This window comes from Sorex araneus, chromosome 2, assembly GCF_027595985.1.
Source record: "Sorex araneus isolate mSorAra2 chromosome 2, mSorAra2.pri, whole genome shotgun sequence".
Lineage (NCBI taxonomy): Eukaryota > Metazoa > Chordata > Mammalia > Eulipotyphla > Soricidae > Sorex > Sorex araneus.
In genome coordinates, this window is record NC_073303.1 from 308,686,799 (window position 1) to 308,713,597 (window position 26,799).

The following is a 26,799-nucleotide window of genomic DNA, read 5'->3' on the forward strand; positions in this document are numbered from 1 at the left end:
CAGAACCCATGATGACCAATTTGAGTAATCCATATGATTTGAACGAATTTTTCTACAAGACATTCTTCATGGATTTCTCACCTCAGCTCCTTTAACATTGGTTATAGGCTAATGAATGATTGTCTAGCCCTGACTCCCAGATGTCAGACACCCTTGACTAGAAAATGATATTTAAATGTACATTGAACGATAACATGGATCTATCCAGAAGGCTATTAGAAATGTGGATCTGGAACCAAAATGAAGCAGATATTTTTCAAAGGCATGACTTAGGGAATAATCTCCCTGAAAATGATAAATGAAAGGGAAATTATACAAAGAAGAATGTGGAAGATTATGGATATAAAGAGAATTTGGAACATAACAAATCTTCAAGTGTAGAGATACAGAAAAAAATTAAGAATGGAAATTTGATTGACAATATAAAACCAAACTGTTACGCTATAGGCAACTAGCATCAGAAAAATGCTAGGCTTTCCAAATATATAACCAAACCCTGTTATGCTATGGACAACTAAGGTTAGAAAATGTTAGGCTTTCCAAGTTTATAATTTTCCACCACTTTTCTTTCTATCTCCTATTCTACTTCTGGATAACATGAACCCTTTGAAATTGAGAAAGTTGATATATGGATTTTATTTTGTTTCTATGTTTTAGTCCTGAAAAAAGATTTACTGGGCAGATGAATGGGTATAGTGCAAAGTAACAATTTTCATTTTGTTGTTTATGAATATTTCATTCATCCCTCCAATGCTGTATTAAAATTTTTACATAATATGCTGTTTTCCAGTATCCTAAGCATCAAACTGACAGAATCCCAAGATTCAGAGATAAGTTCTAGAAGATTGCTTTTATTATTCTCTAGAAATGATAGCTCTTTTTATATCATCCCATTGTTTTTTATTTGCACAGATGGCATTTAAACCATTGCAGGAAATGATCAACTCTACTGAGAAAAATATATGTTTGTGTTAGTAATAGTATTCATTGACTATTTATTTTGGCAAACTTCCATGGTTCTGAGTATCTCTAAGATGCTCAATGCTTAGCAACTATGAACATATATTATCATAAATGAATATCCATGTTTGAGTAATAAATGATTTAGAAAAGGAGTTTCTCTCTCATTAATTATGAAAATTTTTCTTATTGTTTTGAAAATAAAATCCTATGGGTCAGATTGCAGTTCTTTGTTAGGCAAGATGCATGTCCCAAGATATATTTCTAATAAATAACACTTACCAACTCTTTGTAAAAGCCATTCATGATTAATAAATAAAATCAGCAAGAAAGGAAAATTTCTGGTTTCCCTTAGAATATTTTTGATTTAGATATAGATAATGTGCCAATTAAGTTAATTCAAAAGTTCTTCCACAGAAATAAGAAAAATTATATTTAGTGAAAGTATCAATCATATATTTAATTTCAAATATTTGGTGGCAGAAATCATAGTAATTCCTATTAGGTCTACATTGAATAAAGCTTTACACGGTCAATCTCACATATTGGCTTTTACTTAAACTGCATTTCCTGTGCTTTTCATTATCTGAGAAATTCTCTTTCTGACATGCTGAAAATTTGTCTTTTAACTTAGAGCAAAGTGAAGCAGTAGAACTCTTACCTTCTGTGATCTAATACTGTTTATCTTTCTGCATAAACAACTTCTATATAAACATTTGTTTCACTGGTGGTGTACTAATGTTTATTAAAATTTATAAACACTTTATTTTATTTTATTTTGCTTTTTTGAGGGTCACACCCGGCGATGCTCAGGGGTTACTCCTGGTTTTGCACTTAGAAATCACTCCTAGCGGTGCTCAGGGGACGGTATGGAATGCTGGGAATCGAACCCGGGTCAGCCACGTGCAAGGCAAATGCCCTACCCACTGTGCTATTGCTCCAGCCCCTAAAATTTATAAACATTTTAGAATGATTCATATAAACCATCAATACTGAATTGAAAAAATCTGAAAGATGATCAATAGGAATTTCTGAGACAAAAATAAATTTGAAAATATGTTTCTGCCAGCAGAACCATGTCCAAAGAAAAAGTGATAAGTGAGACAGTTTACTAATCTTAAGAATGAAATGGGGTGAGGGTAGGAATGGGCTAACAAATCGTAAGTATTTTGATTTTTGAGGAACCAGAAACTATGGTTTATTAGGATTGATGAAGTGAGATCTACTTGATCAAATATTTGTGACAAAATTGAATGAAGCATATGTAAACGTTGTCTTCGTTAGTGGCTTCCAAATGCCATTATTTTTTAATGCTGTTAGTACCATTCACAAATTGCTTAGAGGAATTTGTTGCGTTTTCTAGGCATTTCATTTCCCCCTTTTAAGTTGACTGTGGATCATGGGGTTATCTTCAGCCAATAATTTGTGAGAAGGATGTAAATCAATATGAAGTCTTCCGTAGTCCCTCTCCATTGCGGAAATGTTGGTAAAAACAGTTACTAAGATGGTTTCAGACTTGGGGTCTCTGAGGGTTTATAAGGCCTAAACCAGGTCTTAAGAGTTTTTCTCTTGGGAATCCACAGAGAAGCGGCAGGCATTCTGGTGAGCAACACGGCCCGGACAATGCTCCGGACCCGAATCGGGGCCAGCAACACCGGGGGGGCCGGAGGGAGGAGGTGCCGCCTGCACACCTTCTCCGGATGGAACCCCGGCGACACTGAGCAGCAACTAACACGGCTCCAGGATTCGGGACTGGGACAGATCCGAGCCGCGCGGCCGCGCGACCTTTTCTCTCAGAGAGCCAGCCCTGTGTAACCTCCGAGAGCCAGCCCTGTGTAACCTCAGAGAGCCAGCCCTGTGTAACCTCCGAGAGCCAGCCCTGTGTAACCTCAGAGAGCCAGCACCTGAGTAACCTCAGAGAGCCAGCACTGTGTAACCTCAGAGAGCCAGCCCTGTGTAACCTCCGAGAGCCAGCACCTGTGTAACCTCCGAGAGCCAGCACCTGTGTAACCTCAGAGAGCCAACCCTGTGCAACCTCCGAGAGCCAGCACCTGTGCAACCTCCGAGAGCCAGCACCTGAGTAACCTCAGAGAGCCAGCCCTGCGCAACCTCAGAGAGCCAGCCCTGTGTAACCTCAGAGAGCCAGCACCGGCACAACCTCAGAGAGCCAGCACCTGAGTAACCTCAGAGAGCCAGCACCTGTGTAACCTCAGAGAGCCAGCCCTGTGTAACCTCAGAGAGCCAGCCCTGTGTAACCTCAGAGAGCCAGCACCTGTGCAACCTCCGAGAGCCAGCCCTGTGTAACCTCAGAGAGCCAGCACCTGTGTAACCTCAGAGAGCCAGCCCTGTGTAACCTCAGAGAGCCAGCACCGAGTAACCTCAGAGAGCCAGCCCTGTGTAACCTCAGAGAGCCAGCACCTGTGTAACCTCAGAGAGCCAGCACCTGAGTAACCTCAGAGAGCCAGCCCTGTGTAACCTCAGAGAGCCAGCACCTGTGTAACCTCCGAGAGCCAGCACCTGAGTAACCTCAGAGAGCCAGCACTGTGTAACCTCAGAGAGCCAGCCCTGTGTAACCTCCGAGAGCCAGCACCTGTGTAACCTCAGAGAGCCAACCCTGTGCAACCTCCGAGAGCCAGCACCTGAGTAACCTCAGAGAGCCAGCCCTGTGCAACCTCAGAGAGCCAGCACCTGTGTAACCTCAGAGAGCCAGCACCTGAGTAACCTCAGAGAGCCAGCCCTGTGTAACCTCAGAGAGCCAGCACCTGTGTAACCTCCGAGAGCCAGCACCTGAGTAACCTCAGAGAGCCAGCACTGTGTAACCTCAGAGAGCCAGCCCTGTGTAACCTCCGAGAGCCAGCACCTGTGTAACCTCAGAGAGCCAACCCTGTGCAACCTCCGAGAGCCAGCACCTGAGTAACCTCAGAGAGCCAGCCCTGTGCAACCTCAGAGAGCCAGCACCTGAGTAACCTCAGAGAGCCAGCCCTGCGCAACCTCAGAGAGCCAGCCCTGTGTAACCTCAGAGAGCCAGCACCTGTGCAACCTCCGAGAGCCAGCACCTGAGTAACCTCAGAGAGCCAGCCCTGTGTAACCTCAGAGAGCCAGCACCGGCACAACCTCAGAGAGCCAGTACCTGCGTAACCTCAGAGAGCCAGCACCTGCGTAACCTCAGAGAGCCAGCACCTGAGTAACCTCAGAGAGCCAGCACCTGTGCAACCTCAGAGAGCCAGCACCTGCGTAACCTCAGAGAGCCAGCACCTGCGTAACCTCAGAGAGCCAGCACCTGCGTAACCTCAGAGAGACAGCACCTGTGTAACCTCAGAGAGCCAGCCCTGTGTAACCTCAGAGAGCCAGCATCTGTGTAACCTCAGAGAGCCAGCCCTGTGTAACCTCAGAGAGCCAGCACCTGTGTAACCTCAGAGAGCCAGCATGCATGTGCCATCCCATACATCTAAGCAACAACCCCCATGACAAATGGAGTTATTAATATGAATAAATTTTTACTGCGTGTTGTTAAAAAAAAAAGAGGTAGAAATCAGAAGGGAACACCTAGTAGAGACTATTGGAGGACCCACTCAGGTTGAAAGCTGCGTGCCAAAAGTAGACTATAGACCGAACATGATGGCCACTCAATAAATACCTCTATTGCAAACTACAACATCCAACAGGAGAGAGAACAAAAGGGAATGCCCTGCCACAGAGGCAGGGTGGGGTGGTGGGGGTTGGGGTGGGGTGGTGGGAGGGATACTGGGAACATTGATTGAGGAGAATGGGCATTGGTGGAGGGATATAAATGAAATGCAAACATGAAAGTTCATAAGTTTGTAAAAAAAAAAGAATTTCAAAACTGTCTCCTCCATCAGTTTTATTAAACAATTACTAAAAGTGAAAAAAAAAAGTTTTTCTACTTGGGACCCCTTTTTCCCAAGAAATGCAACACAGAAACAGTTTATACCTGCTAAAATTTTTGAGACCCACACCATATTTGTGAACCATACCAAGGTTAAGACCACAGTTTAAGAATTTAGAGGCTGCTCAGTAAGGGGACAGCCGCACTCACGCTCCGCAGAGCTGCCATGCCAATGACTCAACTCCACTGTCTCATGACTGATCTCTGAAGAGACACTAAACCATGTAAATTCCAGATTTGGGGCTGAGAACTCTGCGGTCTTCTTAGAGTGGGAGCAGGTAGCCTCCCCCAACATCCCTGGACTTCTGGATGCCCTGGAAGCCACTCCCACATCCTACAGTTGCCACAATGTCAACTCATCCATCGACCCTAAACTTTCTAGACTTCTCAGTCACACCCAGTTACTACAATACTGGCATCCCAGCAGGAGAACACCAAATTAGACAGGAAAAGTAATAGAGAAGCCAGCTAAACACAACAACAACCAAAAAAACTAGTAACACAGAAAGTTCAATGGGCAACAACGAGCAACAAAGAGCTTAGACAAGAACTTAAAGACCCTATGGTGAAATAGAACAATTTTTATAAATTTTTTGTCACTGGAGTATTTTTGATAATTTCATTAGTCAGTTATAGCAAACAATATTTTAAAAAAAACTATTGTGTGCCTCTAAGGGGGCAAGCTTGGGAGTGGTTGGGAAAATGGGGACAATAGTGTTGGGAAAGTCATTCTGGCAGTGGGATTGGTGTTGGAACAATGAAAGCCCATAACAACTGGATTTTGAACAACTTTGTAAACCGCGAAGTTCAAATTTTTAAATAATATTTTTAAAAGTATCTAGGAGTTAAAACCTTCCAAACGGCTTTGACAATGTAGCATGGTTTTAAAAAACAGGGTTTCAAACTAGACAATTTTGAGATGTGTGGTCATCCAATCATGATCTAAATTTCTGTTAAGCCACTGAAACATGGGGTGGGTGTCTTAACTTAGTCGTATATCCTTACAATGTGAAAGAAAACTATGCCTTCAAAAGCAATCTGGAACCCATGAGAAGACGTACAAAGTCCAATTAATTACTATAGAGAAGTTTGTCTGTGGAGATGCCCTTAGACTCCTTCCCCAAACCCAGAGCTTCAGCATTCCAAAGTCACACTACCCTGCCACCTGAGTATAAACAATAATGCCTAATTTGACCAGACCCGACCCATGAATCCACAAAAGACATGACCTACATCCTAGAGATGGCTTTGCCTTCTGGAAACCTAGATTCAATCTCCAGCACCATATTTACCCCTGAGCACTGTCAGGAGCAACTCTTAATAAGAAAAATAAATCACTTTTTATGACCTAACTCTTATCTTGCTCAGAATTTGACTTCATCTGATCACATAGACCCATCACCTAACTATACACAATGAACTCCCCCATATCTTGTCTTTGTTTTGTTTGTCTGGATTTGGGGAGGACACACTCTACAGTGCTCAGGGCTCTTATCCTGACTACACTCAGGGATCAGTCCTATCAGTACTTGGGGGACCAAAAGGGGTGCTAAGGATCAAACTTAGGTCAGCCAGTGCAAGGCAAGCACCTGACCTGCAGTACTGTCTTACCTCCCTGCTTGTCTTTATCTAAAGAGGTGAGAAAATGATCAGAGACACACCTCTAAACAAATACTAGGTTACAGAATAACTAAAGCAATATTTATATTCTATACGGTCCAGTTTTCTGTAACCATAATCTGTAACTATACTCCAGAAGAGTGGATACAGCTGGCCTTTCTGGCACTGTTCCCCGACTTTGAACTCTGAAAATAAAGCTCCTTTATTCACTTTTTCATATTACAATAGTAATTTTGTATGGAGAATTAATTATAACACTTAATGGACCATTTGTAATAACCCATTTCAAGAAGGTCAACAGAGAAACCGTGCAGTTTTTACTGTAACTGAGAGATTGAAAGATAAAGTTGGTCATATTGACAGTGACAAGTGTCAACTTCTGGGATCCAGAGCTTTTTGGTTTCCAGGTGAAAACTTCCTCCTTTGTATTTTTCAGGAAAATATATCTCATAGTGTTTCTTAAGATAAAGCATTTAATATCAACAAAGGATTTTTATTAAACAAAAAGTCTCAGTCTCTTCTGGATATTTCTATGTAGTTCTGCATAAAGGCATAGCACCAAGTTGAATTTGGTGAGACCCAAACTTATCAAGACACTGTGTAATATGGTGAGTAGATTGTTGCAGAGAGATAAAGATTTGTGCCCTTTAAGTTAAGCAAGTTCTCTTAGCTTTGTCACTGCCCTCTGTCCATTTCTCTTACTATATTCTGTTGTTTTTCTTGGTTTTTCTTTCTTTTTCTACTGAAATTACTAATAATTTTAATTTACTTATCTTGTTTTGACCACACCTTGCTGTGCTTAGGGTTTACTGCTGACTACACACTCAGAAATCACAGCTGTCAGGGTCAGGGGTCCACATGTGGGCCAGGGATTTAACCCTGGTTGGAAGCATGCAAGGCCCCATAAAATGATAATGCCTTATCATTACCTATTGAGCTATCTCTTTGGGCCTTAATACTAGTGCTAGTTTTCACATTACAAAATATGGTTTGAAATTTTTTAAATGATATACTTTATTTGTTCGAGCGGGCACAGTAACGTCTCTCAATGTGAGACTTATTGTTACTGTTTTTGGCATATCCAATATGCCATGGGTAGCCTGCCAGGCTCTGCTGTGCGGGCACAATACTCTTGGTAGCTAGCCGGGCTCTCGGAAAGGGGCGGAGGAATCGAACACGGGTCAGCTGCGTGAAAGGCAAACGCCCAACCACTGTGCTAAACACTATAGTTTACAAACTTGCTCATAAAACAGTTGTTATGGGCTTTCAATATTTGAACACCAGTCCCACCATCAAAGTCACCTTCCCTCCACCACTGTCCTCATTTACCAAATCATACTCCAAGCCTGTCTCCTTGCAGGCAAATAATCACTTATTTTATACTGCTTGTTGCAACTAAGTGGCTAAAGTAATTATCAAAAATACTTCAGTAAAAAGAAATATGTTAAAATTGTTGTATCTCACCATGGGGTTGTTAAGTCGTTGTCTAAGGATTTACTAAGCTGTTTGTTGCTAATTGAGCCTTCAGTGTTAATGTTTTTGTTCATTGAGTTTAGTTGGTTTCTATGCTTCTTTGCCATGTAATTTTGTGTGCTCTTACTGGAATTTCAGTAATCACAAATTCGGATATATACAAATATGTAGCAACATAGTTCAGATACTTTAAAATCTTTGGTCTAGATGCGAAGATCCTCAACAAAATATTAGCAAATAGGATCCAACACCTCATCAAAAAGATCATACACCATGACCAAGTGGGATTCATCCCGGGGATGCAAGGATGGTTTAACATTCGGAAATCAACCAACATAATCCAGCATATCAACAAAAGATAAAAACCATATGATCATATCAATAGATGCAGAGAAAGCATTTGACAAGATCCAACATCCTTTCATGATGAAAACCCTCACCAAAATGGGGTTTGGAGGAACTTTCCTCAAAATAGTCGAAGCCATCTACCACAAACCTACGGCAAGCATTATCCTCAATGGGGAAAATCTAAGGGCCTTTCCTCTATGATCAGACACAAGACAAGGATGCCCACTCTCACCACTCCTCTTTAATATAGTACTGGAAGTACTTGCGATAGCCATTAGACAAGAAAAAGAGATTAAGGGCATCCAGATAGGAAAGGAAAAAATCAAACGCTCACTATTTGAAGACGATATGATACTATATCTAGAGAAGCCTAAAGCCTCTACTAAGAAACTTTTAGAAACAATAGGCTTATACAGTAAAATTGCAGGCTACAAAATCAATACCCAAAAATCCATGGCCTTCCTATACACAAACAATGAGGCAGAGGAAAGGGACATGAAAAAAGCAATCCCATTCACAATCATGCCCCAGAAAATCAAATATCTCGGAACCAGCTTAACCAAGGAAGTAAAAGACCTCTACAAAGAAAACTATAAAATGCTACTCCATGAAATAAAAGAGGACATGAGGAAATGGAAACATATACCCTGCTCTTGGATAGGGAGAATCAATGTTGCCAAAATGGCAATACTCCCCAAAGCATTATACAGATTCAACGCCATCTCTATAAGGATACCCATGGCATTCTTCAAAGAAACGGATCAAGCAATCCTAAAATTCATATGGAACAACAAACTCCCACGGATAGCTAAAACAATTCTTGGGAAAAAGATGATGGGAGGCATCACCCTCCCCAACCTCAAACTTTATTACAAAGCAGTAACGATTAAAACAGCATGGTACTGGAACAAAGGCAGAGCCGCAGACCAATGGAACAGAGTGGAATATCCCTACACACAACCCCAAATATATGATAATCTAATCTTTAATAAGGGAGCAAAAGATGTGAAGTGGAGCAAGGAAAGCCTCTTTAACAAATGGTGCTGGCACAACTGGACAACCACATGCAAAAGAATAGGCTTAGACCTCGACCTGACACCATGCACAAAAGTCAGATCAAAATGGATTAAAGACCTCAACATCAGAAGACAAACCATAAGGTACATTGAAGACAAGGTCGGCAAAACCCTCCAGGATATTGAAGGTAAAGGTATCTTCAAAGATGACACGGAACTAAGCAATCTAGTAGAAACAGATGGGACTGTTTGGGATCTAGAGATCAACAGATGGGACTACATTAAACCAAAAAGCTTCTGCACCGCAAAAGACACAGTGACCAGAATACAAAGACTATCTACAGAATGGGAAAGGATATTTACACAATACCCATCAGATAAGGGGTTGATATCAATGGTATATAAAGCACTGGTTGAACTGTACAAGAAGAAAACATCCAACCCCATCAGAAAATGGGGTGAAGAAATTAACAGAAACTTTCCCAAGGAAGAGATACGAATGGCCAAAAGGCACATGAAAAAGTGCTCTACATCACTAATCATCAGGGAGATGCAGATCAAAACAACTATGAGATAACACCTCACACCACAGAGACTGGCTCACATCCAAAAGAACAAAAGCAACCAGTGTTGGAGAGGATGTGGGGAGAAAGGGACCCTTCTGCACTGCTGGTGGGAATGCTGACTGGTCCAGCCCTTTTGGAAAACAATATGGACGATTCTCAAAAAATTAGATATTGAGCTCCCATTTGACCCAGCAATACCACTGCTTAGAATATATCCCAGAGAAGCAAAAAAGTATAGTCAAAATGACATCTGCACTTATATGTTCATTGCAGCACTGTTTACAATAGCTAGAATCTGGAAAAAACCCGAGTGCCCTAGAACAGATGACTGGTTGAAGAAACGTTGGTACATCTATACAATGTAATACTATGCAGCTGCTAGAAAAAATGAGGTCATGAATTTTGCATATAAGTGGATCGGCATGGAAAGTATCATGCTAAGTGAAATGAGTCAAAGAGAAAGACAGACATAGAAAGATTGCACTCATCTGTGGAATATAGAATAGCAGAATAGGAGACTAACACCCAAGAATAGAAGAATAGTAGAAATAAGTATCAGGAGGTTGACTCCATGGCTTGGAAGCTGGCCTCACACTCTGGGGAGAGGGCAACTCAGAGAAGGGATCATCAAGTATAATGCGGTTGGAGGCCACGCGGGGGAAGGATGATGCGGGCTGAATGTAGACTAGAGACTGAGCACAGTGGCCACTCAACACCTCTATTGCAAACCACAACACCTAATTAGAGAGAGAGAACAAAAGAAATGCCTTGCCACAGTGCCAGGGTGGGGTGGGGGGAGATGGGATTGGGGAGGGTCGGAGGGATGCTGGGTTTACCGGTGGTGGAGAATGGGCACTGGTGAAGGGATTGGGTCCTCAATCTTTGTATGGGGGAAACATGAGCACAAAAATGTATAAATCTGTAACTGTACCCTCACGGTGATTCACTAATTAAAAATAAATAAATTTTTTTAAAAATAAAATAAATAAATAAAATCTTTGGTCTAGTCCAGTGAGTTAAAAATACCCCACAGTTCTCAACCTGGACACTGAGGTTACCTGAAATTTCCCATGGTTTGGTGTCTGCCAAGAATATTAGTGACGCGGTGGAGCTAAACCCTTGTCTTGGCCCTAGCAGTGGGTTGTGGGTGCAACTTCTGGGGCTTTTGCAGCATGGGAACTCGACTCACACCCATCCCAAGGGCGTCCTAACTCTCAATTGAAGGATTGGTGTGTCCATAAATTTTAGCTACTTGGCTTGCATCTCCTCAGAGATTTAGTCATGAATTGGTCAAGCAGGGCTGTGGAGGTGAGTCAGTGTGGTGGTGACCAATACCCAGAATCTGGAAACAACCTGAGTGCCTGAGAACAGATGACTGGCTAAAGAAACTATGGTACATCTACACAATGAAATACTACACAGCCACCAGGAAAAAATAAGTCGTAAAATTGGCTTATAAATGATGGATGTGGAGAGAGTATCATGCTGAGTCAGAGGGAGAAGGACAGACATAGAATGATTGGACTCATTTGTGGGATATTAAAAAACATAGTATGGTAGTATGAGACTAATACCCAAGGACAGTGGAAATAAGGGATAGCAGCAATTGTCCTCGGTTGGACAAGTGGTGATGGGGAGAGTGGGGAGAGAGCAGCTGGGTTAGAGAAATAGAGAAGGGACCACTATGACAATTTGAGCAGGCAGCAGCAACGTCTCTCATTCTGAGACTTGTTGTTACTGTTTTTGGCATATCCAATACACCATGGGTAGCTTGCCAGGCTCTGCCGTGCGGGCGTAATACTCTCAGTAGCTTGCCGGGCTCTCCGAGAGGGGCCAAGGAATAGAACATGGGTCGGCCAGGGAAAGGCGAACGCCCTACCGCTGTGCTATGATAGATGGAAATGATTACTCTGAACATAGCTGAATGCTGAAAATAGGTAAAGAAACAAACATAATAACTTTTCAGTACCTGCATTGCAAATCATAATGCCCCAAAGGAGAGCAAGTGGGCAAGTGAGTGATCGAGAGAGAGAGAGAGAGGGAGTGAGCGAGCAAGCGAGCGAGCGAGCGAGAGAGAGAGAGAGAGAGAGAGAGAGAGAGAGAGAGAGAGAGAGAGAGAGAGAGAAAAGTGCACACCATAGAGGTAGGCTGGGGGAAGAGGGGCACGAGGGAAACCCCGAACATTGGTGGTGGGAAATGTATACTGGTGAAGGGACAGGTGATGGAACATTGTATGACTGAAACCCAATCATAAACAACTTTATAACTGTGTATCTCACCGTAACTCAAAAGAAAGATTTTTAAAAATCCATGGTGGTGGCTGTGGAAAGCTGTTCTTTATTTTCCTTCCCTTGCCTCTGTTTTGAGATAATGAAGGTTGAGATTTGAGGTTTGAGAGCACCTGATTGTGATGCTCACATTTAGTTGTGATGTTGGGTTGTGATGCACTGAGTTTTGAGTTCTCTTTTTTTGTGGTGCTTGCACACATTCTGGTGGTAGCAGTCACCACATGCTCACCAGGTATCACACAGCTGGCCCTGGGGCTAACATATTTATTTGCAGTGTTTTCAAGGGAACAGATACTGTAGCTGAACTGCTCACACAACCCTGGCTGTATTCCTGAAGACTATACACAGCACTATGACTTTGAGGGACGTAAGCAGGAGAGTTGCCAGGGCCACACATATCCCACATGAAGATGAAAGCCAAGCTGCTAAAATTCATGGAATATACCGTCCCTTGGTTGAGAACTTTGCGATGCCCTTGGGAGGGGTGTGGATTGAACTCAAGAATGTATATTCCAGGCAGGAAAAAAGAAAATACAAAGACTCTAAGCAGTAATTAACTTGGTATATTCAAGAAATGTCATGAATGTTGGTGTTTTCTTTACTCAAAGGGAATAAAAAATAATGACATAGAGATAAAATTTAAAAGTTATATTAGCTCAATCATATAAGGGTCTGAATATCAGGGTAATGAGTTTGGAACCCAATCTAAAGACAACAGGAAGCTACGGAAACTTTGTAAAAGAACTTATTGGGACTGAAGTAATGCACAGTGGGTAAGGCGTATGCCTTGCACGCGGCCAACCCGGGTTCTATTCCCAGTATCCCATATGGTCCCCTGAGCATCGCCAGGAGTAATTCCTGAGTGCATAAGCCAGGAGTAACCCCTGTGCATCACCAGGTGTGACCCTAAAAGCAAAAAAAAAAAAAAGAACATATATGGTACTTACTCTATTCAAAGATCACACTGGTTTGAGAAGGATGTGGAGGAGCAGAAGCTATTTGAAAACTCTCCCTATAGCCCAAGAGAGATGCTGGTGTCTCTCTTGATAAGATAAGAGAAATAAATTGCAGGTTAATCAGCTATAGAGAAGCAGAGGAAAGTCATGAATCAAAGTTCTAGGTTTGTAGCTGCCACAAATTTAGATGGTGGTCTTTGAGTGAAAACAAGGTTTTGTTTATTTGGGTTTTTTTTCTTTTTGGTGAGGGGGGCAACACTCAGCAGTGTTCAGGGAATACTCCTGGATTTGAACTTAGACTTATGGCTGTGCCAGTGGGCCAATGGTATACTCTCTCTTCCTTTGTTTACTATTCATACCACTTTGGACACAGCAAAAAAATCTAGGTAAAAATATTTTACTAAGAGAACTGGAACTTAAATGCTTGAATCATTTCACTATTTCAAAAATGGCAGACAATAATTTGAATCAATACCAAAAATATTTAAGAAAGATTTAAATTGTAAAGTAACTCTAGTCTTTGCATTTCCAGAGGTTTTTAAATTAAATTGTTTTTTATTATATAAAGAGCTGTGATTTACAAAGTTATTGAGAGTTTATTTTTAGGCTTATAGTATGTCAACACCAATCCCACCACCAGTGTCAACTTCTCTCCACTATGAAATCACGAAAATCACAAAATCCCATTAATCGTTGATTCCTCGAGCGGGCTCAGTAACCTCTCCATTCATCCTTTCCCTGAGATCTTAGAAGTCTCTCTCGACTGGACCCTCCCAAGGATGTCCCACTGGAGGCTCTTTCAGGGTCAGGGGAATGAGATCCAGCTTGTTACTGGATTTAGCATATGAATACACCATGGGAAGCTTGCAAGGCTGTCCCAAGTGGGCAGGAAACTCTCAGAAGCTTGCCAGTTTTTCCCAGAGGGAGAAGTAGGCTACAAGATATCCCTTCTGGGAGCTCACTTTTAAGTCTCTGGATGTTGGCCGTTGATGGGATTACACACACCTGGGTTCCTCTGAAGGTGCTGGCAGAGGAACCCAGGAGTGTGTAATCCCATCAACAGCCAACATTCAGAGATTTAAAAGCGAGCTCCCAGAAGAGAGCGATGCAGAGAGTCTCTTGCCCGCACGCCTGGCTGTCTTCCCTGGGACCCCTCGGAGGGGATGGGCTCCAACTTCCCTCCCCACCCCGAACAGAACTCCCAGCGGCTGAAGACCACCGGAACCTAGCTACAGCCATGCTTGAGGCCCCTCTCCACACGTTCGGACAGGCCTCACGCATGAAGGTACCAGCAGAGGAATCCAGGTGTGTGTAATTCCATCAACAGCCAACATCCAGAGACTTAAAAGCAAGCTCCCACAAGAGAGCAATGCAGAGAGTCTCTCTCCACTAGTGTTCCTATATTCCCTCCTCACCCCAGCCACCAACCCATTCTTTCTGTCAACTTCACAGGCACATCACAAACCACATTGCTGTGGTTTCAGCTTAGATTTCATGTTTTCAGTTAAGTCTCAGTTTTGGAGATATGGATATACCTCTCACTCATATTACAGGTAGAACTGAAACCCTAATGACTCTAAACCTATTACTTCCTGTTCTCTTCTTTCCAACTTGGTATCTCTCCTTCTGTCCTTCTCTCTAAACACTGGGGTCAGGGGTGATCTAGGCCTCCCCTTTTTTTTCAATGTGTGGTTATTTTTTTATTAGTAATTCTTGATGAACAAAACTTTTGACTTTGAATTCTAATATAGAAATATTCTTTTGTCATGGTTCTCTCTTTTTTTTACTAAATTTTCTTTCTTTTTAAAAAATTTCTTATTAGAGAATCACTGTGATGTACAGTTACAAACTTATGAACTTTTGTGTTTTCATTTCACTCATACAGTGATCATATACCCATCCCTCCACCAGTGCCCATTCACCTCCACCAATGATCCCAGTATCCCTCTCACCACCCCCACCCCATCCCATCCCCCACCACCCTACCCTGCCTCTGTGGCAGGGCATTCCCTTTTGTTCTCTCTCCTTTTGGGTGTTGTAGCTTGCAATAGAGGTATTGAGTGGCCTTCATGTTTAGGCCTCCCCCTTTTATTATAATACATTTTCTTATCCAGTATTCTATAAACTACAGATAAGTGAGATCATCCTGCCCATACAGGGTTGGTTTTTTTTTTTTTTTTTGCATATGAATCTGAAGGTACTTGACTTCATTCCATACCTCCCACCTCATACTTCCAGAAAAGATGTAAGAAACTGAATTGTGAACTCTGCTCTCTGGATCCTCACCTGCTTTCTACCAAGGACGCATAGTTCCAGGCAAGGTTTCCAACCACTCAGAGAACCTCAAGCCTTGTACTGATAGCTGGGACCACTCTAAGGGCCAGAACCATGTCCTCTGCCCTCACTGAGCCATACCTTGCTGTTTGCAGCAATATGTGAGAAGTAATCAAGAAAAGAATTGGAGAAAGAGATTAAATTTGGAATGGTTCCGCCTCTACATGGGTAATAAGAAAGCTAATATGGAGGATGAAAAGAGGAATGACATGGTAGATGTCATTGCAACCATAATATAAGATCAGCCAAGTAATTGTAAATTTCAATTTGAAAAATTTATAAATGCCTTTGCTTTCTAATTAACTCCAGGTTGAGAAACAAGTCATTTTCCACTTCACTGATGATAAGTCAATATTTTTACTCCAAAGAATAACTACTTTCATCGTTTTCTTTCACCTAAATAAAATTCTTAATTGATTAGTGTTTAACAAACCCTCAAACAGGGGTTTTGGAAATGCTTCTCACAATGAATTCAAAACAATATTCTGACAACACTTTGACTCAGCATGGGCATCCTCTGGCGAGTGCTTCACAAAGCCTGCCTTTGTTTAGTGTGTTGCAGACAACCACAAAATGTTGTCTCAGAAAATTGCTAGTGGTAGGACCGGGTAAAGCAGAATACCAAACACTAAATATATCCTAAAAGAATCCAAGAAGAAGTTGTCACTATTTTCATTTCAGACTGGTATGAAACAATAAACAAAGGCAGTGTGAACAATGCACAAGAAAGGAGATAGATTCAGTATTCAAAAGAGACTTAACCTGCTTAATCTGCTTTCGTTTTAGTTATAACTGTATATTGCATCACACAACAACCCCGTGTCCTGGAATTTATTTGATAGCTATGTGAAAACTTACAAAACGTGCACATGCAACTTATTTATTTCTGTTGTGTTGAAATAGTGTAAACATGGAAGTAAAATAAATGCTTATACAGTTAATATTTTATAATTTGTATAAATTATATATATACACCATATATATGTATAGTGACCTCCCATAGCCACCATCATGCCACGTTGACTCACCCACTGGCCCTGCTATACTAATTACCAACCAAATCTTCCATGAGAAGCATGCCAAGCAGCTAAACTTCATGAAAAAAACACCAGTCCCCCTGGCTGAAAGCACTCTCAGCAGTTGGGTGGGCTTAATATCCGCCCTGCCAAAGCCCCAGCAGATGCAGCCACACCCCACCACTGCAGTCACCCCCAGAAATCAATTCCACTGCTTCATGAATATTCTCTGCAGAGATGCCAAACTGTGAATAAATTCAGGTAACCCAGTAACGAGGTTGAGAACTCTGGTGTTTCTTAAAGTCAGGTTGAACAGCATTCCTCCATCCCTCATACTTCCAGAATACCCAGAAGCCACGCCCACCTCCCACAGCCACCGTGTCAACTCATTGGCCCAGATCAAAGATGCTGAAGTCACTGGACTGTGTGGCTCATGTGCATAATTCTTCAATACTAAAATTCCAGTAAGAGTCCATCAAATTCGATGGGAAAGTAGCATAGACGTCAACAAAACTCAACAAACAAAAGCAGTAACACAAATGGCTCAACAAACAGCTCAATAAATTCTTAGACAAGGACTTAACAACCCCGTGATCAAATATAACAATTTTCAGAAAGAAAATTGATTTTTTTATAGTTACTGAGTTTACTATTGAATTTTTGTTAGCTAACCAATTTCAATTCTAGAATTGTATCAACAGTTGTGGGTTTTGTCTATATTAAAAGAAATAAAATGTTATACACACACACACACACACAGAGTCAGGGAGATAGTTTAGGGTCAAGAATCCATGCCTGAAGTGAGCCAGAATCTGATTCCAAACTTAGAAACACATTCCCTTCCCCCAGTACTGCCTGGTATAGTATTATGGCACCCAATACAGCTGCATTAGAGTAATGCTGCATTACTAAGCTCAAGCACTGAACCATCAGACCTGGTTGAGTGTCTCAGTAGTTGACTGGGACCTCTGAACACTTCCAGGAATCTCTCCTTAGCACAAAGCCAGTAATATCCTGTGAGTATCACTGGATGTATATGTATATACTATATAAACTATTATATATATATATATATATATATATAAAATGCTGACGATTCAGAATAGGGTAAGTCACACAGAATGCAAGGGAAGTGCTTTACCTCCTGTAATACCTCTCAGGCCTCTTGACTGAAAACTGCGTCACCCTAGTGTCCACTCCCTTTCCTTGCTCCTATACTTATATTCCCCTCTTCCGTCAGACAATGAGTTCTTAAGGGTTGGCAGAGCCCTTACCAGCATAGTGGTTTTATTTCCCATTGCCAGTAGGACTGTTTTTAATATCACATAAAAGACACTTGCCTATGCCTTTTTAATTTTATTTTTATAAAATTCACAATATTTGATTACCTTTAATATTCAAACACCAATCCCACCACCATTACACCTTCCCACCACCATATTTTGGATGTTTCCATACTGAACCCCAATCCCTGCCCCAAAGTAGAACCGAAATAATTTATTTATATTGTTTGTTATGAATAAACCACAAAAATGCTCCCAAAAAGTTTCTCTAGAGAAAAGTCTGTGAAGATTGTTGTATTTCACCCAGGGGCCATTAAGCCCTTCTATAAGAAATCACTAACATGTTGTTAAAGGTTGAACTTTGTGTGCATATATGTTGTGTGGGTGTGTGTATATATGGCTGGAGCGATAGCACATCGGGTAGGGCATTTGCCTTGAACATGGCTGACCCAGGTTCGCTTTTCTGTCCCTCTTGGAGAGCCCAGCAAGCTACTGAGAGTATTCCGCCCGCATGGCAAAGTCTGGCAAGCTACCTGTGGTGTATTTGACATGCTAAAAACAGTAACAACAAGTCTCACAATGGAGACATTACTGGTGCCCACTCGAGCAAATCGATGAGCAATGGGATGACAGTGACAGTGACAGTGATACAGTGATATATGTGTGTGTAAAAATTCTACCTTAAACCCCATCAAGTGTGGTGTGCTATTCTTGGAATATGAGTGGTTTGAAGTATGATATGTTTAGGAATAGGTTCACTCATGAGTGAGGCTCAGCCCGAGCATGTGGAAAGCGGCGTGAGCATGGTGGTGGTTGAGTTCTGGAGGTTTTCAGCTGCCGGGGCTGGGTCCCATGGGGCGGGGAGGAGCCTCACCCACTTCCCTCTGGGTTGCCCTAAATGAAACAGCCTGGCTCAGGGTCCAGCGGCATACCTGCCTATGTTTAACTAATGAAATAAATCCAAGAAGGAAACTGCCGAAGTTTTTATGTCTCTGAATCTAAAAAGATAATTTTAAACAAAGCTTCTTAATGTTTTATAGTAAGCAAATTCCTGAATAAGCTACATAAAATGTCATAATTCTATACTGTGACTACATTAGAAGCTTAAAAACTACTTTTATTTCAAGAAGATTTCCTGGTAGATTCTGTGGAAAACAAATAGGGAGATACTTCAAAAGCTGAAAAGTATAGTTGTCATATGACCCAGCAATTGCATTTCTTGGTATCTAACTCCAAGATGCAAAAACATTTATTAGAAAAGATATATGCACACCTATGTTCACAGCAACATTTAGTACAATAGCCAGCATATGGAAAAAACCCAGACCGCCCACCATGAAAGAGTGGATAATGAAATGACTGTATATACATACACAGTGAAATCCTATGCTGCCGTGAGGAATAACAAAGTCATACAATTCACTGAAACTGAATGGAACTGGAGCAGCTACGTTACGTGAAGTCAATCAGAAGAGATAAGATGTTGGATGTTCTCACTAATTTTTTGTATGTTAGATATATGTCTAGGGAACATAAGATATCAAATCTTGGCTCAGATTACAGAAATTAAAATGCTGTTGAAGGAGAGAAGTGTCAGGACAGCAGTAAGAATAGTATGTCTGGAAGCAACATGGGGACATGGTTCAAGGGTCTTGGGCTCATTAGTGGTATAGAGCAAGGTATCTGTATATTTCTAAACCACTAGGCCAAACATTGCAAGCGTAGAACACAAACTACAGTATTAAACATTAAAATGTGTCTCTCAAGAGGCAGGTGAAGTGGGGGTGGATAACCTGGGATCATTGGTGAAGGGACGTATTCAATGGTAATGGGTTTGAAGTTGAGAAATCATCTTTTTGAAAAAGGGTGAGTAAGAGGAGGAGGAGGAGGAAAAGGAGGAGGAGAAAAAGAAGGGGGAGGAGGAAGAAAATAAGAGGAGGATTTTTCAAAATATCTAAAATTTTTAATTAAAGCACAGGTGAGGGAAGAGTAGGGGAGGAGAGGAGAGAAGAGAGGTGGGGAGGGTAGGAGAAGGGAGGAGAGGAGAGAGGGAAGGAGAGGAGAGAAAGGAAAGGAGAGGGGAGGGGAGGGGAGGAGAAGAGAGGAGAGCCACTGGCAGTCTCGTCATTTTTCTCAGCATGACCCTATTCTTGTTTCTTTCCTATTCTCCCCACCACCCTCATCCTGCCAATGGGCCCCATAGTCTTGTCCCTGTGGCCTCCTCTATTCATGTGATTTTCACTTGAGCAACATTGAAATATGCTTGGGCCATATTAGAGATGTGGCCCCTGGTTGAGAAATACTGATCTAAAAGAAGAAATTGAGTCCCTTACTTAAGACATCTACATACTTGAAATTGTCTCATTATATATTAACTAACACTATCACTGTATCACCGTCATCCTGTTGCTCATCTATTTGCTTTTTGCCCAGAACTTGTCTCTTTTTATTCTAACATTAGATTATTTGGGTAAAGAATTCTGTAAACGGTGGGGCTTAGATTTATCCTTATATACATTGTATCACTGCACTGTACCACTGTCATCTCATTCATCAATTTGCTCGAGTGGGCATCAGTAATGTCTCCATTGTGAGACTTGTTGTTACTGCTTTTGGCATATCAAATATAAGTGTTTATAAGGATAAATCTAAGCCCCACCATTTACAGAATTCTTTACCCACATAATCTAATGTTAGAGTAAAAAGAGGCAAGTTCTAGGCAAGAAGATTCTAATTTCAGTCCTGTTATTAACTGACTCAGGAAAGTTATCTCACCACCTATAAACTCTGAATTCATATCTATGAGATAAGGCAGTTAACTAATCTGGCCTAAAATCCTCCAAGAATGCCTGGATACACATTATGGGTCTCTCTTTAACTAGCATATGGCTCTAGGCATGTTAGTCGCCCGTCTCTGTGCTAAGTAAAATGAGATAAAAATGTTACCCTCATCACAGTGTTTCTGTAAGGGTCAAATAAAATTACATATATAAAATGCTTAAAACAGTACCTGGCCATAAAACATGTTTAATTAATTTTCTATTGAAATAAAGTCCACAGAGAGTACTGATTTATAGATTTTGATTTTGATCACTGATATCATCTGTGTGGACAACATTATCTGGAACGTGACAGACTCTCAGTAAATATTTATTGAAAGAATAGATGAATCATTACATCTCTATTACAATGAACAAAACCCAGAACACTGACAGCCCCAAATGTTGGCAAAAAATGTGTGGAATAATAGGAACTCTCTCATTCTTCTCTGGTGGGAATGCAAAATTGCACAGCCATTTTGGAAGAGCGCTTAGAATGTTTTTACAAAACAAAAAATATTCATGCCTTGGGATTCAGCAAATAGTTTTGGGTATTTAAGCAAAGGTGTTGGAAACTGTGATCCACACAGTTATCTGTTCTTGCATCTTTTTGAGATTAGCTGTGGTTCTGGGACGTTTCTATGCTGAAGGATGTCAGGCCTGGGTGGCGACCGCTGGGCCTGCTAGTAAGGAAGAGAATCTGCCTACTGCCAGTCCAAGAGAGCCCCCTAGTTTTTAGACCCAAGACCCAGTCTACCTGGGATGATTCAGCAGTTGGGTATCTTTTAGAGATTCATGTGGAGCCAGGCTGTTTCTTGGTAAGATGCCTGATGAATCGTCCAGGCTCCATAGCTCCTGGTGTATGTGGCTGCATAAATGACCAAGAGCACTTCCAAATTTCACAGTCCTGAAGCCAAGCAGGAGCACACTTGTGACATAGCTCAGTGAGTGATAACAATAACACAGAAGCATCAGTCAACTCAGTAATTTTTCAGACAATAATTTTAGTAACACTGGTGTGGGATACAACAATTATCGCAAGCTGACTTTAATCTTTAATTGTTTTTTTATAATTTAATTTCCCATTTTGTTCTAACAAGCAATATGAAGTACATTTGTTTGTGACGGCTAAGTGAACAGGCATGGGGAGTTGGGTAGATAGCCGGGATCATTGGTGCTAGGAAGGTTATACTAGTGGTGGGATTGGTGTTAGAAATGGGAATACCTAAAACAACTTCATGATGAACAACTTTGTAAATAGCGCGTTTAATTTTAAATAAAAAGAAAAACAGGTATCTGTTTTTTGTATGTTGACAAAAGTTTTATTTATGGTAGCCAAACTTGAAAGAACCCTAAATACCTGTCTAGACAAATAACTAAAATCCAGACAATGGAATAACAATCAATTATAGAAGTAATAGAATTTTCAAGTCATGAAAAACCTGAAGTAACCTTAAAGGTATACAATTTATGGGGCATATAATCCAACTATTTAACAGTCTTTAAAAAGAGAATTGTGAAAGTATAGCGAGATAAGTGCTTATTAGGAATTAGCAGAGGCAAGGAAAACAGGTGAAACACAAGGGATTTTTAGAATTTCAGAAATACTCTGTGCAGGGTGGCCGCACGTGTGCGGCCTCTCCGCTGCTGCACATCCATGGCCCCAGAGATCAGCTAAACTACTTAGGGCACCAGCAACTTCTTGCACAAATGTCTCTAGGCTGTGAACTGAGCCCCAGCCACCATCTTATGATGACCCCAAAAGAGAGGTACGAGCTTGCAGTGATGCAATTTCTGGCAGAAATTTCCCTGGATTTAGTTACTAAAATACAGAAATCCAAAACCTTATATCTCTTCATTGTCAGCAATGGAAAACAAATTATCAAATACTTCCTTTTCAACAAGTCTGATTTTGGGGGGGGGGGGGACTCCAAACAATAATGTTGAGTTTTTTTTGTTTGTATGTAATCTTACTAAAGAGAAAGTAAAGTAAAATTTATCATCTACACAGGCGGGGTGGGGGGCTGGGGGCAGGGGTGCGGTGGGGGGAGGTTTACCGTGGTTCTTGGTGGTGGAATATATGCACTGGTGAAGGGATGGGTGTTCGAGCATTATGTAACTGAAACTTAAGCCTGAAAGCTTTGTAACTTTCCACGTGGTGATTCAATAAAAAAAATTTTTTTAAATTTAAAAAAAAGAAAATGGGAAAACTCAATAAAGAAGCACACAAGAGATGACTCAGTCAGTTGTATATCCTGGTCATGAGGCTGAAGAGTCAGAATGTTTATTCATCTGGTTTTAATTGTTACCACTTTGTAGTAAAGTTTGAAGTTGGGGAGGGTGATGCTTCCCATCATCTTTTTCCCAAGAATTGCTTTAGCTATTCATGGGCGTTTATTGTTCCATATGAATTTCAGGAGTGTTTGATCAATTTCTTTGAAGAATTTCATGGGTATCCTTATAGGGATTGCATTGAATCTGTATAGTGCTTTGGGGAATATTGCCATTTTGATAATGTTAAGTCTTCCTATCCATGAGCAGGGAATATGTTTCCATTTCCTCGTGTCCTCTTTTATTTTGTTGAGTAGTGTTTTGTAGTTTTCCTTGTAGAGATCCTTTATTCCTTAGTTAGGCTGATTCCTAGGTACTTGATCTTCCGGGGCACAATTGTGAATGGGATTTTTTTTTAATGTCACTTTCCTCTGACTTGCTATTTGCGTATAGGAAGGCCATGGATATTTCGGTATTGATTTTACAGCCTGCAACTTTGCTGTACAAGTCTATTGTTTCTAGGAGTTTCTTAGTGGAGGTTTTAGGATTCTCTAGGTATAGAATCATGTCATCTGCAAATAGTGAGAGCTGAATTTCTTCCTTTCCTATCTCTATACCCTTAATGTCTTTTTCTTGCCTAATTGCTATTGCAAGTACTTCCAGTACTATGTTGAATAGAAGTGGTGAGAGTGGGCATCCTTGTCTTGTCCCTGATCTTAGAGGGAAGGCTATTAGTGTTTCTCCATTGAGGATAATGCTTGCCATGGGTTTGTGGTAAATGGCTTCGACTATCTTGAAGAAAGTTCTTCTAAGCCTATTTTGGTGAAAGTTTTCATCATGAATGGGTGTTGGATCTTGTCAAATGCTTTCTCTGCATCTATTGAGATGATCATATGGTTTTTATTTTTACTTTTGTTGATATGACGGATTATGTTGATTGATTTCCGAATGTTAAACCATCCTTGCATCCCCGGGATGAATCCTACTTGATCGTGATGTATGATTTTTTTATGAGGTGTTGGATTCTATTTGCTAGTATTTTGTTGAGAATCTTCGCATCCATGTTCATCAGGTGTAGGATTACATAGCTTCAGGTAGTTTAGGTTTATTGGGTTACTCCCATCACAGTGCTCCCATTCCTCTGTGTTTATTTGTAGCTTCTTTCTGAGTGTTCTGTTGACTTGTAAATAATGTTTTTCTCTTCTCCTTGAGTCCTTTGCATAATTTATTCAAAGCAAGTCCTTTTTGTATGGACAAAGAAAGACATTTAATTGGCTTTGAATATTATTAATTCCCGGGCATCTGCTTTCTTGACTGTAGCCTTGGTTGCCCTTAGTTCCTAGCCCTCTAAAAGGCAGGGTCCCAACGGGGGACGAGACGGACCCAGGGCAAGCGGTAAGTTATGTGCTACCCTGGCATCGAGATGGGCCTGGCCAAAGTGCCTCATTCTTAACTACAAGTTAAGAGTCTGATCATGGACAAGTGCTGTCATGATCTTAAAGTAATGACGAGACTAGGACCCTGCTAGGGATAGGAAAGACTAATCTGGCCTGAGCACTGTAGTCTGGGATTGAGATGACCCCAGGAGAGCAATTCTAAAAGTTTAGTGCATCTCTTGCTATGCCCATACAAAACGATTAATATTATGAATGCTCATATGTTTGTTGGACAAGGAGAGGAGAAACACAACCATGGGATTTCATCATTGATGGGTTCTGCTGAAAGAGTATCTGTCCTAGAGAATAGGTGTTCTGCTATTGTTATTGAACCTTTTAAGCTTGAATTGTTACATTGTAGATTCCAGGCTCTGGCCCAGCCTAGTCTTTGGGATGTAGATTTCAGGTGCTGCCTGGTTTGTAATTGACAATGTAGATTTCATGTGGCAGCCCAGCCCAGTCTTTGGTATGTAAATCTGAGTGCTTTTCAGCCCAAGGAAGGCTTCGGTTTTGGTTTTGTATCTTCTTTCCGGAGGCTTAGATTACTGGCCTGCAGATACAAGAGAATAATGTTGCCTCAATGTTCTTCCTATAAGACCTTTAGTGCCTTTGGTGACATCAATGCATTGCGCCATGAGCAAAAAGGGGTTCTGAGAGAGAGACATGGGGAAGGAGAGACTAGTGGGGAGCAAGAGTAGATCCAGATAATCCTCGGAGCTGGGACGCTGGAGATGGAAGTTTAAAGATTGAATAAAAAGTAACAAATCAGCCACCAGCTGGGTCCTTGTTCTTCCTGGGTTAGCCTTAGTTTTTTACAATCAAGAATATTGGCCTGTAGTTTTCTTTGTTAGTGGAGTATTTGTTTGCTTTTGGTGTTAGGGAGATATGAGCTTCATAGAAACTATTCGGTTAAATATTTGGAAGAATTCGCTAGTGAATCCATCTTGTCCTGGGCTTTTGTCTTTGGGAAGACATTTGATAACAGTTTCAATTTCCTTGATATTAATGGGTCTATTCAGGTATTTCAAGTCATCTTGATTCAGTTTTGGGAGATTGTAGGAATCAAGGAATTTGTCCATTTCTTTTAGGTTCTCTTGTTTCATTGCATACAGATTTTCAAAGTAGTCTCTGATGATCTTTTGAATTTCATTGGGTTCTGTTGTGATATCCCCCTTTTCATTTTTGATTCAGTTTATTAGGGTTCTCTCTCTTTCTTTCTTTGTGAGTCTTGCTACCCGTTTATCAATCTTGCTGATTTTCTCAAAGAACCAGCTTTTTGTTTTATTGATCTTTCAAATTGTCTCTGAGGAATGCTTGCAGGGCTATAAATTTTCCCCTTAACACAGCTTTAGCCACGTCCCATAGGTTCTGGTACGTTGTTCAACAGGGAGTTGTTTAATTTCCAGTTGTTCAATTTTGTTCTCCGTGTCTGTGTATGCTTAGCTTCTATTTTCAGTGCATCATGGTCCGAGAAGATGTTTGATACAATTTCTATCTTGCTGATTCTGTTGAGGTATGTTTTGTGACCCAGCACGTGGTCTATTTTGGAGAATGTTCTGTGTGCACTGGAGAAGAATGTATATTCTTTCTTTTTAGGGTGTAGCGCCCTGTATAGGTCTATAAGCCCTCTCTCTTCTATTTCTTCCTTCAGGGCATTTGTTTCTTTGCTGAGTTTTGTTCTTGTGATCTATCCAGAGGTGATATGGTGGTGTTGAAGTCTCCAACTACTATTGTGGTGCTAGTGATGTTCTCCTTAAAGTTTGTTAGGAGTTGTTTTAAATATTTAGCTAGTTTCTCATTAGGTGCGTAAATGTTTAAGAGTGTGATTTCTTCCTGTTGTACATATTCCTTAATGAATAGAAAATGACCGTCACTGTCCCTTCTAATCTTTTTCAGTCTGAAATCTATGTTGTTAGATACTAGTATGGCCACTCCAGCTTTTTTGAGGGAGTTGTTTGCTTGTAGGATTGTTTTTCATTCTTTGACTTTGAGCCTTTGTTTGCTCTGACTGTTCAGGTGTGTTTCTTGTAGACAGCAGAATGTTGGGTTTAGTTTCCGAGTCCATTTTGCTACTCTGTGTCTCTTGATTGGTGCATTTAGCCCATTGACATTGAGAGAGATTGTTGTCATGGGATTATGTGCCATCTTTCTGTAGGGTTTGTTGTTCTTGTTAGGGTTTTTCTTTGTCTTACAGCAGCCCCTTTAGACCTTCTTTTAGGTTTGGTTTTGAGTCTATGAAGTTCCTGAGTTGTTGTTTATCTGAGAAATAGTGTATGGTTCCTTTGAGTTTAAGTGAGAGTTTAGCTGAATAGAGTAATCTTGGTGAGACGTTCATTTCGTTGAGCTTTTTCACTATATCCCACCATTGTATTCGGGTTTGGAGGGTTTCCTCTGATAGGTCTGCTGTAAATCTAAGGGGTGATCCTTTGTATGTGATTTCCTTCTTTGACCTTGCTGCTTGCAGTATTGTGTCTCTATCCGCGGCATCCATTATTGTGACTATGAT